This window comes from Jaculus jaculus, chromosome 4, assembly GCF_020740685.1.
Source record: "Jaculus jaculus isolate mJacJac1 chromosome 4, mJacJac1.mat.Y.cur, whole genome shotgun sequence".
Lineage (NCBI taxonomy): Eukaryota > Metazoa > Chordata > Mammalia > Rodentia > Dipodidae > Jaculus > Jaculus jaculus.
In genome coordinates this window covers 73580183-73594194 of record NC_059105.1, presented here as the reverse complement: position 1 = coordinate 73594194, position 14012 = coordinate 73580183, and positions in this window count along the sequence as shown.

Here is a 14012-nt window from a genome sequence, read left to right as displayed (position 1 = left end):
ACCCAAATATAACACAGTTAGTTATCAGCAGGGCCTGGGGCAGTATTATGTAATCAAACCCAGTACTATTTCTGCAGCAAGATATAGCCTACCAGTGGGATAGATGACACCCTCCCGACAGTTCAGTCATATTTTGCTTCAAGTTTTGTTAAAAAATGAATCATATGAATTTATTATCATTTATTTATTGTCTTTGTTTTCCAAAACTGATTTTGGAACTGTGGGTAAGACATGGCAAAATGCTTGAATAATCTGTCCAGGCAGATCCCAGAAAGTGCGAGTGTTTTGTTTGTGATGTTCTTACACATGCATCACTCCAATTCTTCAGACAATTTGAAGATGCCCAGAAGGCAATCACAGAGATGACCAAATTAGTTTGTGCAGTTTAAAACTCAAACAAGAATAGGAAATACTCTATTAAGTGCCCAAAATATTACCTCCATTCTCTAAATGACTTATGGAGGTCTTATTCAATTGCCAACAGTCACTAAGGACCTAGAATTCAGAGTTCTACTTGTCTTTGCTTTGCCATAAATTGATGAACTTTGTTTCTTGCTACTGTTAGCACTGATTTGGTTTCAGTGTTGCCACTGACAGTACATTAATTATGTTAAAATCACACAAATTATATCATACTTATTAAACTGATATTAACCAGATGCATAATTGGACAGGTAATTGAAAATAACTCCTTTCTTCTCAGCTTTCAGACCCAAAGAAGATCTGTCATTTCAAATATAGTTCTATGCTCTATGGACCAAAGGCTGATTATACCTGGAAGACTCAGATATTTATCTTTTCCAAAACATTAAATATGTTGATATTTTCTTTAAGAGAAAAGTTTTTCCAACAGGAATATGAAGGTAGATTAGAGTTAAAAGCTTCACTGAGGGCTGGAGAGATAGCTCTGCAACTAAAGGCACTTGCTTGCAAAGCCTGACTGCCTGGGTTCAATTTTCCAGTACCCAAATATAGCCAGAGTTCAACGTGATACATAATCTGGAGTTTGTTTACAGTGGCAGGAGGCCCCGGCATGCCCATTTCTCTCCCCATCCTCCCCCAAATATTTTTATTTATTTATTTTTGGTTTTTCAAAAATTACTATTACTCTAGCCCAGGCTGACCTAGAATTCATTATGTACTCTCAGGGTAGCCTCGAACTCTCAGCAATCCTCCTACCTCTGCCTCCTGACTGCTGGGATTAAAGGCATGTGCTACCATGCATGAATTAATATTTTTTAAAAGGAAAAAAAAAAGTCTTATGTCCAATTTTCATCAGCATTTTGGAAAGACTATCTTAACCTGTCAAAATAAACTTGGGAGATATTAAAAGTCAAAAAAAAAAAAAAGATACCAACAGGATAGAGACAAAATAGTAAATTGGGCCATGTTTTCCCTAGTAGTTTCTTCATAATCCCCACAGAACACTAACACATCTATAAAACTTAAAATAGAACTCAGGAGGAAATTATATTTCTCTTTCAAACTTTCACTTGGTGATTGTCACCATCAAAATCCCCTCACAAAAACATTTCTAGCTTCTTTTTCTGTGCCCAAATGTACTACAGCATGCTGAGAGCCCATTTAACATACAATATTGTGCAAGATTTCATGTTGCTCTTGATGTTGGAGAGATTTAATCCAGCACCAGTGTGCTAGAGCCTCAAGCCCTCCATCAATGCTTAAGAGTACAATATGATTTTGTTGAAAGCTTTTAGTGTCTTGTGTGTGTGTGCATGTACGAGAGAGACAGTAGTAATCTGGTAGAAAATGAACTTAAAAACATAAATTCAACATAATACCATTTTTACAATGCAGACACCAGCCATTAGCTGACATGAAATCAATCTGTATGTTTTCTTTCTAATAATAAAGAACATTCATGTTGTAAGGTTAGCAATGTCTTGTGGAACTTTTTCATTTATATACATGCACATGCTAAAGTGTGCTGAGTTGAGACATAGAATGTATTTTTTTTTTAATTGAGGATTGTGGTTTTTAAAAATGTTTAAAAAGCACTGGTATTAAGGAAGTGTGCTTGAAACCAAAAGTCTAGATTATTGCAAGTGGATGGAAGACATTGGGTTCATGCCTTATAAAATATGTTTTAAGCCAATGTAATAAAAGATCAGAAGACCAACTAATGTTATCCAAACTGGCTCAAAAATTAACTGTGGCTCTGAAAGAAGGGATTAAAACTCACTCACATGGCATCTTCAGTGCATATGTAAGTTCCACAGTGAAAGGAAAACATGATGGCTCCCTAAGTCTTCAGGGAACCAGGTAGAAATTAAGAGTAACTGACTATTCTATAATTACAAAGCCCTTACAAACTACATGAAAGAAAGAAAAAAAGATAAACATCTTATGATCAGTGAGAATGTGGGTGGTGAAATGTAATGAAGTTGCAGCCCTCTGAGAAGCCACCAGAATAAAATTGCTATCTCTATCAGTCTCAGCGTAGACTCCAGTGAGAAAACCCCACTCAGCTTTGGTTCATCACAGATTAGATGGCTTGATTAGATATCCAGTGCAGGAAGAGGAGCCCGAGAATGCTGGGGCTAAAGCATATACCAGTGCTTTTTATTTTAAAGGAGGGAAACATATTTCCTCTTGACCTTAGAGATTAAAAATTAAGGCCCACTGTTGTTATTTCAGTTAGCAGGAACATGTTACAATTCTTTCTGAAGGTTAACAGCCTTGTCAGAAAATTAATATTCAAAATCAGGGAGCAACACCTGCTACTTTTCAAATAGCATTTAGCACATTAATTTTTCTGTCTGGAGACAAGATTACAGTGGGTAAATGAGAATCTTTGGGAAAACGCAGAAAAGTCTTGCTTGAATTAACAATTATGTCCCATTATATTGTGATTAGTTTTCTTTTTTAGCTTTTAATTGCACTTTCTTCAAAAACCATATGAATTGTCTAGAGTGATTTAAAAGTGTAATCTTTTAATAATTAAAAAAGATAGAACCAAGCACCGTTAGTAAGTGGAATTGCTACTTATTATTAGAAATCTCTATGTAAGAAACGGTGTTTGGAGCAAATAAACTGCTCACTGTTTAAACATGTACGCTAGATTTCAGTTATTGACAGTAAAAGTTAAATTTAAAGAACTATAATTGTAGGGTGTGGCTTTAACCTCACGTATTGTGGCCACAAACTCCAAGTTATGTAATAAAAGCAGGTTTCCAACAACCAGAAATTTTCAAATTTAATTTAATAACTTTCTGAATTTTAACAAGAGAATTTGAATTAAAATGTCTTCGTTGTGTAGCATGACTTCTATAGCAAATTATATTAACTCAGTGACATGTTCTAAAAATCATAGATTTACGATTACCAACACAGAAATAGTTGCTCGATGAGACTTGAGAGGAAAGGAATTAAGGTCTAAGGTGAGCACAGTTTCACCCTCAACTCTTAGGCTTCAGAAAAAACTAATTAGGCAGAGAGGAATTTGGGCCTGGCACTTCCAGGTTGAGACGTGGCAGGATCTTCAAACAAAGTCTTTTTTTTTTTTTTCTTTGAGGCTTTGAGTCATATGCCACAGGCAAACCAGTACCGCGCAGCACACGGGTCCTTAAGTCAACAGGTCCTCCAAGAGGATGGCGTGCGGTTGGTGCATGACAGTTCTATTTCCTCCTGCCCCCGAGAGCTGGCCTCTCCCACATCAAACCGGAAAGTGGGCGCAGCTCTGGCTTGGGGAGTGCACCCGAAAAAGTGCAGAGCCCGAGAGTGCGCTGTCCGCGCCCCGACCTCGGAGAGCTTTCCAAGCCGGTCGGAAACCATCTCCATGGCTCGGGCGGCCGCGGTTTTTCCGGCCCGGGACTGTCTGGGGTCGGGCTGGGAAAGTTGCCTGGCACAGGGAGAGCGCGCCAGCCGTGCCCTGCCCGCGGGCGGGATGGGCCCCCACGGAGGGAGGACCGACCACCTGCTGGTCCCCAACGCGTGCCTGCGCCCGGGCAGCCTCCAGCCTCCTCCCCGGGACCCTTCCCTACCCAGCAGAGCGGCGGGGCTACCGGGGAGCCACCCGAACCGCAATAACGGGACCCGCGGGAGCGGAGAAGCGGAGCCGGTGCCCCTGCCGCCCGTCCCTCTCGATCTTGCCCGAGGGGCAAACCGAACCCGGCTCTCGAGACCGTCCCCAACCGGCCGCCCGGTGCACCGTTCCCCCCACCCCCAGCCCCGCTCACGTGCGGCTCGGCGTCGGTCCCCGCCGCCCCGTCCGAGCGGCCTCGGCTGCCCCGTTCCCGGCGCCCCGGCTTACCTGGCACGGTGGGCAGGGCTGGCGGGCGGGAAGCGGCGGCCGCCGGGCGCTGGACGTGGGCCGGGCGCCAGGTGCAGGTGGCGGTGGCGGCGGCGGCGGCGGCGGCGGCGGCGGCTCGGGTTGCGGTCGCTACAGTTGCCGCTCGGCCGAGCTCCTCCCCCCGCCGCCGCCTCCCGCCTCCCCGCGGGGGCCTCCCGCGTTGCCGGGAGAGCCGGGGCCCGGGCTGCGCTTCCTCCCCGCGCCTCCCAGGTGAGCCGCGGCCGGCGACGTCGACAGGGGCGAGGCCCCGTCCGCGCCTGCGCGCCAGCCGCGCGCGCCCCGCCCGGCCCTACCTGAGCGCTCCAGGTGAGCGCCCGGGCTCCCGCGCGCGCGCGCGGCCGGCGGCGGCCCGCAGGTACCCCGAGACGGTCACGGTCCCCGCCCAGCCCCCGGGCAGCCGGGTCGGGGCGGTCCTCCGCACAGCCGGGTCGCCCGAACCCCGGGGCGCGGCGCCCTCGGCTCCCACCGTCCGAGGAGCGGCCGCTGCTGGCTCGCGTGGCTTCCTCGGCGGGGCCCGGCCCGGCCCGGCCGCTGCTGGTCCCCCCCGAGGTCCGCGAAGCTCCCGTCCCTCCCTCTCTCCCTCCCAGTCTTGATTTCATCACTCGACGCACTCGGGGCGGCGTGGCGGCGGGTTTCCGTTTGTGGGAGCCGGCGCTTCGGGCAGGGGCGCCTCACGTCCCGGGGAGGCGCCTCCCTCCGGGGCAGAGCTCCCGCGATGCGGCCGAGCCTCCCTTCCCGGGCCGCCAGCGCCCCGCCAACCCGTCCCCGCAGGAGAGGGGGGCCGCGCCACCCCGCAGCCCGCCGCCCGGCGCTGCCCTGCCCGGAAAGAGTTTGCTTTCCAGGACGGGGGGGGCTTTGCTGGGACCGCAGATGTGTTTAAAAAATGCTCAGCATCTGTTCGGGAAGGTGGCGACTCACACACTGAAGAACGGTGTAATTGCTGCCGCTGTTTTTTAAGACACTTAAAAAAAAAAAAAAAAACCAATATCTTTATTAAGGTATTCATAACTTTTTTTTCCAGCCATCCTTCTGTTTCTGTGACACTGACAACTAAAACCAGAAGTTAAAATAGAGTTTATACATTTCAGTGAACTCACTTTTTGTTTTTGGCTTTGTTTCAAAAGTGCGTAGGGCTGCATACGGACAAATAGGTAGACTTTGGGGTAACATCACATGGTGACAAGTTTTCCTGTGAAGACTTCCTGTGGCCTTCTTCCTACTTGTTGACACTTATACTGCTTATTTACTAGTGTATTATTACGCGTAACTTGAAAATAAGGTTTAAAATGGTGATTGGTACCATAAGATGTATAGTTTTTCTTGGTTAGTCTATCTCATTGGTTTAAGCACCCACAGCACTATTGTGAGTAAAACATAACGCAATTCTTTGTTTGACATATTGACACTACTATATAAGTAAATATTTGCATTGAATCATTTTATTATCAGTACCAAAAACCATTTTTAAGCTCTTCACCCTCCCACCAAAAAAGTCCAAGAGATTTGTAGATTGTATGTATTCCCATATTAACTTTCTACTGTTTGTCTAGAGGCCCAGAGCTGAAACTAACTTCCTAAATTCTGTTTTTTATTGTTTTAATTATGCAACTATGTTTATTTTTTTATTTATTTGCTATTTGCCTCTTAATGTTTAAATAACAGAAGGTTAATGTTTAACTTTGGGGAATTTGAGAGAAATCTTAAATATATGACCAAAGCATTTATTTTCCCTTGGCATGCACCACTCCTGAATGATGTAGGAACCAAAGATTGTCGAAGTTTTTACTTATAGAGTTATTTTTCTTTATTTCCTTCTTCATTTGAGAGAGAGAGCTGGAGAGGTGTGTGTGTGTGTGTGTGTGTGTGTGTGTGTGTGTGTGTAAAGGGAGAGAATGGGCACACCAGGGCCTCTAGCCACGGCAAACTAACTCCAGAAGCATGTGCCACCTCGTGCATCTGGTGTATGTGGGTCCTGGAGAATCAAACCTGGGTCCTTAGCCTTTGCAGTTAAGCGCCTCAATCACTGAGCCATCTCTCTAGCCTAGATTGTCAGCCTTTTGGTGTCCCACCAGGCCGAGGGCAACAGTTTTCACCAACAAGGACAAAGCAGATGGATATAAGATGTACTGGAATGCAGTGTCAAGCAAGACTAGTGACATCAACTAACAACTTCAAAGAGGAGGCAGGGCAGATCTGCTACTAAAAGTGAGTGCAATCCAATAGGTCCAAAGTGCTGCATCACAAATGGACAGATGTGCTACATCACAAAAGTAAAAGATGATCAGGGGCTGCAGAGATGGCTTAGCAGTTAAGCGCTTGCCTGTGAAGCCTAAGGACCCCAGTTCCAGGCTCGATTCCCCAGGACCCACCTTAGCCAGATGTACAAGGGGGCGCACGTGTCTGGAGTTTGCAGTGGCTGAAGGCCCTGGCATGCCCATTCTCTCTCTCTCTCTCTCTGCCTCTCTCTCTCTCTGTCTTTCTTTCTCTGTCACACTCAAATAAATAAATAAAAATGAACAAATTTTTTTAAAAAGATGATCAGGAGTTACTAAAATCCATTCAGCTTTACAAAAGCAACAGATTCTTTTGTAAGAACAACAATATTTCTGAATCTAACATTACTTGAACAATTGTTTTATATCATTCTGAAGTTTTTCTGTTCCAATATAAAATAAAAATGCTGCAAGTCACGAAAAAAATTGTGATGATGAAAAATGTTTAATGACTTGAATCAAATCAGATGCAAGGGTTTTGCAAATACTATCCTATTCAAAATTACAAAATGGTGCTGGAAAGATGGCTTAGTGGTTAAGTGAAGCCTAAGGACCCCGGTTCAAGGCTCGATTCCCCAGGACTCAACATTAGCCAGATGCACAAGGGGGTGCACATGTCTGGAGTTCGTTTGCAGTGGCTGAAGGCCCTGGAGCACCCATTCGCTCGCTCTCTCTGCCTTTCTCTCTGTGTCTGTCACTCTCAAATAAATAAATAAAAATAAAACAAAATTACAAAATGAAGGATTTGTTTCATAAAATATTAGCACCTCATCATGAAACAAAACTAAGGAGCCGAGTGTGGTGGCGCATGCCAGCACTTGGGAAGCAGAAGTAGGAGGATCACCATGAGTTCCAGGCCACCCTGAGACTACATAGTGAAATCCAGGTCAGCCTGGCCTAGAGCTAGACCCTACCTTCAAAAAAAATAACAATAAAATAATAATAACAATAAAATAAAATAAAACAAACAAACTCCAGACATGTGCACCCCCTTGTGCATCTGGCTAATGTTGAGTCCTGGGGAATCGAGCCTTGAACCGGGGTCCTTAGGCTTCACTTAACCACTAAGCCTTGGCATATACATGTGTCTGTGAAATAATCCTGTTTAATACTCTTTGACATATATATGTTTGACATATAATGACAGGAAATTGAACATATTTTATACAGAAAATAGGGAAAAGCATCTTTCTGTTCTCCATATCTGCATGTGTTTAAACACACACAACTAGCCACAGAAATGACCATTTGTATTGATTTGAAAGAATACACACAGTTAGTTATCTCTGTTAGCATTTAAATTAGCGCCAAGGTAAGTACTGTGCACATAGTATCTGCTAAGTAAAGGTTTAACAAATAAATTGTTCCATCAATTAACATGAAAATTAAAAAAAACATGGTATGCACAGTGTTTTGAGCAAATTGCCGATTCAAAGAATGGGTTAGCACAATAGTGGGGAAAAATAATCTGGGGCAAGGAATAGTAGAATCTAAAGGACATAGGTTACAAAGCTACCAGTTTTCATATACAGATGCTTCATAAGGCACTGAAAGCAACTTACACTCCTACAAGATTATTTCACAAAATAAAGCAGTAGTTTGTATAAAGTTCTTTTACAGTCTGATTCAAGTAAATGTCATGCCAAGAGACTTGTCATGAAAAAGGGGGGGGGGGACCTTCCTATCTATAAAAATAATAATGAGCAAGGAAGAAGACATTGAAATAACAGGCCATAATTCATAAAAACCATAATGTATATTTTAATGAATAAAACTTGAATAGATTCCTTAACCCCAACTTTGCATATTTGGCTACCTGTTAAATGGCTGCTAATGCAGGGCTTGTTAACTAGTTTGAGTCTTATACTCTCATTTAGTCATTAAAATGGTTTTGCTGCTTGAGAACATACTTAGGACCTCAAAGTCAAGCTAAGATTTGGCTCAAACACTAAGCAGATCAAAACAACTTCAAGCAAAAGAAGTAAAAGAGTTAAAATAATATTGAGTTAAAAGAAGATCCACAGTGGTACTTTAGCAGAATGCCACAAACACGTGGGCTTTTAAAATATAAGTCAGCCTTACCCTGTATTGTGTCTTTTGAAACTGTGAAAACATGAGTAGATTATTCATGTCTGGATATATTTTTTTGTCTTGAAGAAAATTATCAGAATAGCCACCTCAGACAATGAACAGAGATAGGCATTTCTGTGAAGGCATTTACTGACTTCCATTGTAGCAGTACTATCTTATAAATTTTATATCCCTGATGGTTGGCACATAGTAGGTGCTCAATAAATATTTGATGACATATATTGAACAGAGTGCAGAGTTTCAAGCTTTTAAGCATTAGCATAAAAGCCAAAAGAAATGCCATGCTGAGTCAGGCTAAGGTTCAATCTAGCTAGCTCTCACTTCTGACAGTGGCACAAAAGGACATTTTGTGGAAAAATGTGGTAATGGTCTTACATGATGTTGTCCCATGACTTTCCCTCTGGATATCCCTGCTTCACACTTCTCCTAAGCTCTTTTACTATAAAATGATATTTTTCATTGCAAAGGAATTCATGCTTATTACAGAGAGTTGTTTTTAAAGGTGATACACTTTTATTTACTTTTAAAATACTCAAAATTGCTTATACTAAGATGCATCAGTGCTACTTTGTACTGCTGTAGATAAAACCCAGGGCCTTATTTCATCACAACCCCAACCATGCATGTATGTGTGTGTGTGTTGTAGATTTAACTCAAGGTCTGTTACCTACCAGACAAGCACTCTACCACTTAGTCATACTTACAGCCCTTCAGTCTTTCTATTAAGCATTTTTCCACATGAATTACTATTAGGGAAGGGGAATAGTGGATACAGAGAGCAGAGACATATCTGTTAAATATAAGCAAGATCATTTGAGGGACATGCTTTGTAGCCAAAATTTTCTGCCTAATGTATCTTTCCATGTCAATAAATCCATTTATACCCTTATTTTAAATGACTGTCTGACATCCTTTGTATGGTTGTATTTAATCAGTCAATTATTGTTGGACAATGAAGATTGATTCAATACCTTGCTATTGAAGACAGTTCTGGGATGTCACCATCTTCATCTCTTGAAACATTTACAACAATCTTCATTATTTCTGTTGAGGTAGCTTGTGGATAACAAAGAAGAGGCTGGATATTATAGTAGGAAAGGCACTAAAGGGCTTTGAAAATGATGAGGGAGGAGAAGACTAGAGCACAACAGAATCGCCCATGTGGGACATCCTCTGAAGGCCTCTCTGAAGAAGAGTCTTTGGGACACATTCCACTGTAAGGTCTAGGCAATGTGGCTTCATTGTAGGAATAGGGAGCATAGGAGCCAAGCTAAAGCAACATCTATTTCTGCAACTATACAAGTTTGACATAATAACTAAACTTTGTGTAGTAAGATCTTAGGCTTCGTCATAATTCAGTGTATACACATTAATTCATGGAAGAATGGTATTCAACAACCTGAGTACTGCTGTATCTGGATTAGAAGATATCATCAATAGATACAATGGAACTCTGTCCTCCATGGACATTGCTGTCTTGAAATCAGAGCAGTTGTGATTACTCATACCTTCTTAACATCAGAACTATTGACATTCATTGATAGAAAGAGGTGGGACCATCAGACCCTCCTTACCTAAGACTGCAGCCTTTAATTCTTTCCTGACACCATCTCCTAATTGCACACAATCCCGCGCACGGTCTTGGGAAGTGCTAGAGTACAGAGAACAGGGAAGCATGATTGATGTGAGAGACTCCAGGGACTCAGCTTTTTTTTTTTTTTTTTTCTTTTTGGTTTTTTGAGGTAGGGTTTCACTCTAGCTCAGGCTGACCTGGAATTCACTATGTAATCTCAAGGTGGCCTCCAACTCACAGCAATCCTCCTACTTCTGCCTCCTGAGCGCTGGAATTAAAGGAGTGTTGCCATCATGGCCAGCAGGACTCGGCTTTTTTAAGTGCTTTACCCATGCTTGGATGAAGCTCCTTGGTGATGCAGCAGGCTGACAGTTACTCATACTTCTGTAAGTAACCCCAGTTACTAATAGGTTCACCAAACTGTACTTAAATGAAGCTGTCATAGGTCAGTTAGTGCCCTACCCAGGGTGAATAGGTATATCTATGCATCTCCCAAGAGAGATCAGCACTGAGTAAAGTTACCCTGTGGGTCCAAGGCTTAGCAGGTACATGATCTCTAACTCCTTACCAAAACCAGATCCACTCAGGGATCCAGCTGTCTGAATGGAAGCTGGGCTTCATCTAAGTCCTATTCTCTCTTTTATGAGATATTTTTTACATAGAGCATAACCTATTATTGCAGTTGGGTTTGCAGTGCTGGTAGAAATCACCCAACCAAGAGTAGCTTATGGGAAAAAGAGGTTTATTTTGGTTTACAGACTCAAGGGAGAAGCTCCATGATGGCAGGGAAAATGATGACATGAGCAGAGGGTGGACATCACCCCCTGGAAAACACAAGGTGTACCATAGCAACAGGGCAGTGTGCATGGGGAAACTGACTATAACACCCATAAGCGCGCCCCCAACAATACACTCCCTCCAGGAGTTGTTAATTTCCAAATCTCCATCAGCTGGGAACCTAGCATTCAGAACACCTATGTTTATGTGGGACACCAGAATCAAGCGACCACATTCCACCCCTGGCCCCCATAAACTGATAACCATACATGATGTAAAATGCAATTAATTCACCCAACTTTAAAAGTCTCCATAGTTTTTATCAATTCCAGTGATGTTCCAAGGTATTTTAACTGAGCCATAATACCAAAAAATAAACTCAAAAACCCATAATGCCACAGAAAAACATTCACACTGCAAAAGAGGGCATTGGGCATAGCAAAGAAGCCATACATGATTTAAATAGTCAAACACCAGACTCTGTAGCTCCAAGTCCAACAACTCTAGTAAGTGACAAATCTCCCAGTCTCATAACTAACCAGTGACAAGTCTCTGGCATTCCAATTCCGCCCCTTCAGTGAGGCTATTCACAGTCCTGGAAAACTTCATCAGGGCTGGTAGCTTTCCTTAGCAGCCATCTCATTGTCATGGCATCTCCACTGGGTCTCCACTGCTATCCATGGTTCATCATCATGGCTCCATGGGGTCTCCCTGCAGACATCTAGCAAATCTGCTTCACACTGCCCATGGCCATTTCCAAAGCACAAGACCATGTTGCAAACTCAATGACCCTCTCTTTCCTGCATCTCTTATACTCCACAACACTAGGTAGGATGCCAATTTGTTACTCCAGGGGGGAATAAAGCACTCTGAAGAACAGGACACTCCTTGAGGACTCAGGCCCCTTCAAAAGAGTCTACATTCTTCCTGTTGCCCCAGTGCAGGTCAGCTAGCTGAGTCTCAAAGGTTGTAATCTCTCAAACAATTTGCAGGTGAATGGGCAGCAAGATAGGCCCAAAGATTTTGTTTTTTCTGTGCCATATCCTTCTGCTCTCAACAGTTCAATTCTATGCAAAGCAACCCTGCACAACTTCTCAGGATAAGGGCATAACAGCAAGCTTCTCACACAAACCGCTAGCCCAGTTCAAGCAAAGCTCTTTCTCACCCTCATAGGCTAAACCTCACAGTCCATAGTTCTTACTTCATTCAGGTCTTGCAGCTCAGACCAGAATAGTCAATCAAGCTGTACTTACAGCACTGCAAGACATCTCTTAAGCCAAGGTTTCAAATCTGTTCACATTCCTCTTGAAAATCAGCTCCAAAAGGCCAAAGCCACACAGTCAGATGTCTAGCAGAAATACCGTTCCTAGGTACCACTTTACTGTTGCAGTCAGGTTTACATTGCTGGTAGAAATCACCCAACCAACAGCAGCTTGTGGAAAAAAAGAGGTTCATTTTGGCTTACAGGCTCAAGGGAGAAGCTCCATGATGGCAGGGAAAATGGTGACGTGAGTAGAGGGTGGACATCACCCCTTGGTAAATACAAGGTGGACCAGGACAGTGTGCCAAACACTGGCGTGGGGGAAACTGGCTATAACACCCATAAGCCTGCCCCCAACAAAACACTCCCTCCAGGAGGCATCAATTCCCAAATCTCCATTGGCTGGGGATCTCACCTAAGTTTATGGGGGGCACCTGAATCAAACCAACACACCTATATAACCCAATTTATTACCAGGTATCACCCTCTTATTGCCAATTCTCTTCAGATGACCAAAGGATTTCATATATGTGTGTGTGTGTGTGTGTGTGTGTGTGTGTGTGTAAAATAAAAACTGCTGGGGAAGGTGTATCAGTTACTTTTTCATTGTGTGAACAAATACCTGCGCAGAAAACGTACAGAAAGAAAGAATTTATTTTGGCTTACAGTTCCAGGGGCAGCATCCATCTTGATGCAGAAGGGATGGAAGGCCTGAGTGGGAACAAGGCTGGTAAAATTATGTTTGCATTTGGAAAGCTTACAGTGAACAGGAAGTAGAGCTAGGCAACAAATTCTTAAGGCCCACCCCCAGTGACTCATCCTCCACCAATTCTCCAACTCCTTAAGGTCCTATAACTTCCCCAACTAGCACCACCAGCTGGCGGCTGAGTATTGAAACAGGTGAGTGTACGGGACATTTCAGATTCATACCACAAGAAAGAAGTCCTGTTCTGCAGTGGTATAGGCACTGGTAAGTTGCCCATACTTCAGTTAACATTCCACCCATGCTGGTGCAAGTGCCCCTAATCTAAGTGGGCCATGGAGGAAAATGAAAGTAGGATAGGGATTAATTGGAAAGAAGAATGGTTTCATTGGGAGTAGGAGGAGGGTAAGAGAGTAATGGGAGGGCAAATAAGGTCAAAATAACAAATTATCAAAATTAAAATGATCAAAAATAGAAGTATCTTATACTATTATTACAACTCTTACAACTTTGCTCCTTTTTGTTTTTTGTTTGTTTTGAGGTAGGGTCTCTCTCTAGCCCAAGCTGACGTGAAACTTGTTCTGTAGCCCCAGCTGGCCTCAAACATAGTGATCTTCCTGCCTCAGCCGCCTGCGCGCTGGTGTTGTATGTGTCAACCACCACACACACCTGGCTTTTGTCACCTTTTGTTTGTTGGTAGATAGGCAGTGAAATTCTGTCCTCCTAGGATCTATTTCATTCTCTCAGTAATACTATGTAGAAAAGTTAAGCAAGGTAAGGCTTTGTTTATAATACTGTCAAGCGTATTAAATAAAAATTATTAATTTTGTCTTATGTATAGATTATTTTAAGTATAAAATGATATGAAACAAAATACCATGCCAGAAACCAAACATACTGACTTAAGCAATGAAGATCTTAAAGAATGTAAAAATGTCTAAATAACTCAGGAAGATAAAAGGGAATATACAACTATGTCAATACAATTTTCTATTTGAAAATAGGAGTATATTTGTTCGTTT